Source organism: Hyla sarda, chromosome 4, assembly GCF_029499605.1.
Source record: "Hyla sarda isolate aHylSar1 chromosome 4, aHylSar1.hap1, whole genome shotgun sequence".
In the NCBI taxonomy this organism is placed as follows: domain Eukaryota; kingdom Metazoa; phylum Chordata; class Amphibia; order Anura; family Hylidae; genus Hyla; species Hyla sarda.
This window is the reverse complement of record NC_079192.1, coordinates 154808490-154814559: the sequence shown is the minus strand read 5'-3', so window position 1 is coordinate 154814559 and position 6070 is coordinate 154808490.

The following is a 6070-nucleotide window of genomic DNA, read 5'->3' as shown; positions in this document are numbered from 1 at the left end:
TATTTTTTTGTCATATCTTTCGTCTCCATGGATTGCCTACTCATATCGTCTCTGACCGGGGAGTCCAGTCCATTTCTAAATTCTGGTAGGCCCTCTGCTCACGTCTCCAAGTTAAATTGGACTTCTCCTCAGCTTACCACCATCAATCTAATGGTCAGGTCGAAAGGGTGAAACAGATCCTGGGGGACTATCTTCACCATTACGCTCGCCAAGACGACTGAGACGATTTACTACCCTTGGCCGAGTTTTCCTACAACTATAGGAATTCTGAATCCACTGGGATTTCACCCATTTTTGTGGTCTATGGGCTTCGTCCTCTTCTTCCCTTGCCTTCTTCTTCCGGAGTTCCTATGGCTGACAAGCTAGTGCGTAATTTCACCTCCATTTGGCAGAAGACTCGTCACTCCCTTCTATAGGCCACAACCCATATGAAGTCGCAAGTGGATAAGAAAAGACGCCTTCCTCCCGCATTCTCTCCTGGGGACAGAGTGTGGTTGTCTTCCAGATATATCCGCTTTAAAGGTACCCTCTTATAAACTGGGTCCATGCTATTTGGGACCCTATGAAGTCAAAAAACTACTTAATCCCATGGCTTATCCTCTCCATCTGCCATCCTCTCTCTGGATCCCGAATTCCTTCCATGTCTCCCTCTTGAAGCCTGTCATCCACAATCGGTTTTCTCAAATGGACATCTCGCCTTCTCTCATCTCTGATATCTTTGAATACCTCCGAATCCCCGCCTGTCACACACCATGGTCCGCTGCCGCCTCCTCCTCTGTGTCTCAGCTCGCTGAAATTTAAAGGCCAGTACGCCCATAGTTAGTTGTTACACCTGACACTCCATTATAAAGTCCCTGCACCTCCCACACTTCCCTGCTCTGATCTTCAGTGCCCCTAGCCTGAGATTAAGCATTCCATATTGAATGTTTGGCTTACCCATGTATCCAGTCCTTCCCACTATGTTATTTGACTTCACAACTTTGCTGCCTGCCTTGACCTTCTGCTACGTTTGACTACGCTACTGCCTCATCCTTCGGTACCTTGCCTTCCCCAGGTACCTGTGTGGTCGAGCCATGTCGGGGGTAGCGAACTGGGTGTTCGCTGCCACAGCAAGCCCATCCTGCATTGCGGCGGGCTCTGGTGAAGACCAGCGGCACCGTAGACTCCGCTCCCAGATACAGTCCGCCACACAGGTTAGAGGAGCGACATCCTGCTCTGTAACACAGAAGTCCAAGTCCAGCCAAGATAGTCAAGTCTGTCAATTACTTAATTCAAGCGTGGCTGCCTCAGTCAAGTCAATCACAACTACAAGTCCCAGCAAGCCGATAAGCTTCCCCAAGTTCACTTTGCAACTCCTTGGTGCTGAACTAAGCTGTATGGACTTTAACACCTTGTCTGCCTCAGTAAAGAGCCATTGTTCCGTAACCTTGCGTTGGAGTGATTATTTGCCCCGTGCCTGGCCCATGAATAATCTGCTATACCTCAGGTGGTAAACCACGCCTTGGCGTCACGATCACAAAGGGTTAATAACATCTGCCCTTCCATACCAGTTACCACATTTTAATCAGTATTATGATCTGACATAGTACTAAAAAAAACACATTTTGTGTAAATGCATAAATGTCCAAACTATTGAAATATACAATTATTATCCTGCGTGGTGAATGCTGGCATAAAAGTAAAAAAATAAATAAATACCAATATTTATGCTTTTTGGTCACGTCATGTCAGATTTTTTTTTTTTAAAGCGGTCTAAAAGTTACATCAAAACAAAAATGCTACCAATGAGATCTATAGATCATGGCAAAGAAAATTTGTCCTCATGCAGCCCCATAAGGAAAAGGAATAGGGACAATTTTTAACATACAGGGTGGGCCATTTATATGGATACATCTTAATAAAATTGGAATGGTTGGTGATATTAGCTTCCTGTTTGTGGAACATTAGTATATGTGAGGAGGGAAATTTTTCAAGATGGGCGGTGACCATGGCGGCCATTTTGAAGTCAGCATTTTGAATCCAACTTTTGTTTTTTTAATAGGAAGAGGGTCATGTGACAAATCAAACTTATTGGGAATTTCACATGAAAAACAATGGTGTGCTTGGTTTTAACGTAACTTTATTCTTTCATGAGTTATTTACAAGTTTCTGACCACTTATAAAATGTGTTCGATGTGCTGCCCATTGTGCTGGATTGTTAATGCAACCCTTTTCTCCCACTCTTCACACACTGATAGCAACACCACAGGAGAAATGCTAGCACACATTTCCACCCTGTACTTATGTCAAATGAGTTTGACTGTTTTTAAAAGTAGTAGAATAATAGACAAGCATATAAACTATCATATTAATCATATCAACAGGTTGAATTCACAATAGTAAATCAGGGCCAGTATGTCACTAGTCAATTTGATCTCTTTAAAAGGCTCCAGAAGCTACGACATCTGCCTCTTTGGTACATAAGCCATTGTTTCTAAAACAATCCTTTTTTAACAGGTACACTAAAATGCTACCTAAAGGTAACTCCAGAAGAAAAATGACACATTTAAAAAAGTTTGTCCAAATATTATAAATAAACTGTTTTATTTTTTTAAATAAATATTTAGATTTATTGATAATTAATTGTTGTTGTGTCCTGGATTAAATACTTAAGACCTACATCCACAGTACATTACAACAATTTTCAGTTATAAATAAAAGCTTTTCAATCTTTCAATCCTATAGGCATTCATGTGCCAGTAAAGATGCCATTATGCTCTACAAAGAACACAAACTGTTTTCAATGTGTTTATGTTTTGCATTGTTCCTTTTATGTTTGGTTAATTCTTTTTTTTTTCTGTACAGCAGTGGGATTAAACCACTGTGCCTGCAAAACCAGTTTGATTTATGTCACATAAAAACATTATTTTATCTATGATTCAGTTAGCTTGTTTTTGTGCCAACAACTGACCTTCGAGAGCTTGGCATGCTGTGAAAAAAAGTTCACTTTCATACAGCAGTAGTGTTTATTAAAATACAGTACATGTTCTTGCAAATAGCACAAGTCTTACATGATTTATGCCATAAGGGAAAAGGCTAACTTGTATGGTTTATATAAACATCTAATGCAATGTCATTATCATTTTACATGTTTTCCCTATTCTGAAATTATTTTCCCTATTCTGAAATTATTTACTATTTTATTATTTAATGTGTGCCTGTTAGCACGCAACTGCACACCTTTCCAACCTGTTCCGCTGAAGGGTGGGGGTCTCAGCACTTAGATCCTGACCAATCAAAACTTTTGACATGTCTGTGGGATAAGAAGTCAAGTAAGTGGTCCTACACAGTGATTGACAGCTCTCTCTTTATGCCCAGTTATACACACATAGCTGTCAATCACTGAGTAGGACTGCCCACTTTACTACCTAGCCAAGAATGAGGGAAGTATTACATGAATAAATGACAAGTTATCCTAGAAATTTTCCCTCAAAACTATATATCAATCTGCTCAGCATTTCCCACTCTATAACATATTGTTTGCAAATTGGACCACCTTTTTAATCTGACAGTATAATGTCAAGAATAGGGATGTGCAGCCCTAATCTCTACCTTTACCCTATGACAGGTGGTCAGGGTACAGTCCAAAGGTCCAAATCCAGTAGGTCACATAATGGAAAAATCAGCAGTTGTTGTCACGGTTCAGTCCGAGACTGTGGAGCCAGGAGAAAGCAAACAATCAACTAAGTAGAAGGTCAGGTTAACAGCAAGACAGCAAGATGCAGGGATGCTAGTGATGCCAGAAATCAGCAGTCATAGGCAGAGATATAACTTGTAGCTTCTGGGCCCCGATGGAAAATCTGCAAAAGGACTCCATGAGCAAATTATAATACTGGGCCCCCTTAGGCACTAGGGCCTGATGCAACTGCTAGCTTTCCACCCTCTATAGCTACGCTCCTGATTACAGGTAGCTGTTGTGAGCAGTTTTCCATTTCAAATAGCCCGGGACGCTGGGCCTGAGTGTGATTGGCCCAGTGTTCTTGCACTTTGTTTGTCAACAAGGCTGGTAGCTGTAACAACAGCATAGCATGGCAGTTGTCAAAGAGCTGTGGGTGCTGTATTGGTGGTGGTGGCACATGGAAAAGTAAGTATATTAAAGACAGATTCTATTTTAACGTGGCTTCTCAGGACTACAGTACTGATAACCTAGCTTTCAGTCCATTATTAATTTAGCAAGGTGTAGAGAAAGATACCTACTCCAAAGTATTCACAATTACTAATGTTTTCCCTATTAATGCTGAAGAAGAAGAAGAAGAAGAAGAAGAAAGAAGAAAGAAGAAGAAGAAGAAGAAGAAAGAAGAAAGAAGAAAGAAGAAGAAGAAGAAGAAGAAAGAAGAAAGAAGAAAGAAGAAGAAGAAGAAGAAAGAAGAAAGAAGAAAGAAGAAAGAAGGAAGAAGGAGAAGAAGAAGAAGATCTTATGGGGGAAAAAACAAGCAGTTCTGTAATTACAATCTATTTTGTACTTAATGGCCCTGATTTACTTAGAGTGTAATGAAGTTTTCTTTGTGGGTTTTCCCCCCACTTATTTTTCCATGGTATTTACTAATTTGGTGCTTTTCCCTACATTTTGCTTTTTTTTTTCCAGAGCTCAAATTCACCACATTTTATGTGGGAACATTAGTAAATTTGTTGTGAATTTTTCGAAACTTTCAGGGACATGCCCCCTTTCCAGGGACCACATCCCCACTCCAGCCACTGTTTAAGATTTTCTGAGTAAAACAGAGAGTTGATTGGGTTTTGGGTCGCAAAATCTGGCGCACAAAAGGTGCAACACAATTTGGTGTAAAACCCAGAGACCAGATTACCTTTAGTAAATGAGGGCTAATGTGCATAAAAAATTTGGCACTACATGTTTTATTGCATTTTATGTTTGACTTTGTAAAATGTAGTAGAATTTATTTAGTACTACAGATGACTTTAAGTGCAAAGTAGGAATTGCTCCAAAACAAAAATCTCATTTTCAAGAAATGAAATGATATTTTTCCTATCATATTTTTCTCCATGGCCATGTTCAGGAAAAAGGGAAGTTCCAGCAGTGAACTGTATTGATATCAGATGTAATATATATCCCCAGCCTTGTGTTGCTAATTACTTCTATTGCACCTCTAAGTGACACCCAGAAGACAACAGTGTGTGCTACATGATGTACCGTTATCTGGAAGATGTGTAATCTTTACAAAAAAAGGTGACGGAATTTCATTGTAAAATTCATTCTTCTAATGTAAAAATAAAAAGTATTATATTTTAAATAAAACAAACAAAAAACCTGTCTTGAATGTGTGTACAAAAACTACACATACATATATAAATAACTGCCAAAATTCTGCGATCTCGAATCTTGGAAAGATAAAGTGGAGGACTGCTCAGTGGGAAAGATTTGGCTCTGTGACCTGATAATAATGACACATTTAGTAGAAGCAAACAAAATAATAATTTAGAGACTAAAATAGATGTGTGTAACAATGGAGGTCATGTATCAATGCAGTTCTGCCAATTATCTGATGTAATTGGTCATGATGTGTCTGCTACATGTGAACTCATCCTAATATACCAGACACAAGAATAGGCTTCTTTCTTATATTATGCACAAAGGTTGTTATAGGCAACTTTGACACTTTTCCAAATATAAGGCTAAAAGATGAACTTATTTTTTGGAGCAAAGACGTCATACTGTAAATATAATTAGCAAAGTAAAACAAAAGCACGTTCAGTTAGAGAGTTCAGGTTATTATCTCTACATTTTTCTGTAAACAAAATAGTATTTTGTCACTCATGTATTTTTCCTTCATTTGGGATACACTCCTGCATTTTGGCAAAAAATAAATATAAATATATATATATATATATATATATATATATATATATATATATATATACTTTTCCATCAAATGCTGCCCTGTGTGAACCCTGCCCAGTGTAAAGCACAAACTTGGATATACAGAATTAAGTGAAAGGATGAACACTGTCTAGAAGAAATAAATTCCTAAGCTTTGGATGGCACATAGTAAGCACAGAAATGCTTTCTGGCTGG